The sequence below is a fragment of the Mauremys reevesii genome, linkage group 3 (genome assembly GCF_016161935.1).
Source record: "Mauremys reevesii isolate NIE-2019 linkage group 3, ASM1616193v1, whole genome shotgun sequence".
NCBI lineage: Eukaryota > Metazoa > Chordata > Testudines > Geoemydidae > Mauremys > Mauremys reevesii.
The window spans coordinates 42,559,853-42,560,582 of record NC_052625.1 but is presented as its reverse complement, the minus strand read 5'-3'; positions in this window follow the sequence as shown (position 1 = coordinate 42,560,582).

The following is a 730-nucleotide window of genomic DNA, read 5'->3' as shown; positions in this document are numbered from 1 at the left end:
GACAGGAGGCGGTGCCCGGCTCTTCGCCCCGCCCCACACTCGCCGGAGCGCCCGGGGCTGCCGGGTCCCCGCTCCCTTCCCCAGCGCTCAGGTTCGAACAACCGGCGCCGCACGGTCAGTTACACACACCCCCACCCCAGGATAGCGCTGATTGGCCATTAGCGCAGCCACTGACGAACCTGCTGCCACCATGGACCAATGGGCTGTTTATTAGGGAGGTTCGGCAGCAACACGTCACCCAGTGTGGCCAATGGGAAGGTAGATCGCTCAGCGAGCCAGGGCTGCGTTCTGTGGGGCGGGGGAAAGGCAGCGTGGAAATGTTCTGGTGCCGGATAGTGAGCGGTGCGTCTGTTCTAACTGTGCACATCTGCCCCCCCACCCCCACCAGGGCTGACCCTGCAGCTGGGCTCCTACTTACCTCAGTGGGACTCTTGCCTAGAGATCAGCTGCCTGGCATGGTGCCTACAAAGCCTGCTGGTCTTGGCTAGACAGGCGAGAAGCTGCGCCTGTTCCTTTCCTTACGCCTTTCTTTCCTTCCTCTAATGCCTAGTTCAAGGGGGGGGGGGGAACATCCCCACAATACAAGTTGCTCAGAAAGCTCTGCCAGCTCTTCACCCTACTTCACCTCAGGGCAGTGCCCGGCCGAGGGCGAGGGGAGTGAGGCACTTGCCTCAGGTGCAGAAACTGGCGGAGAAAGAAAAAAAAAAGCCGCTGGCCCAGAGATATTTAT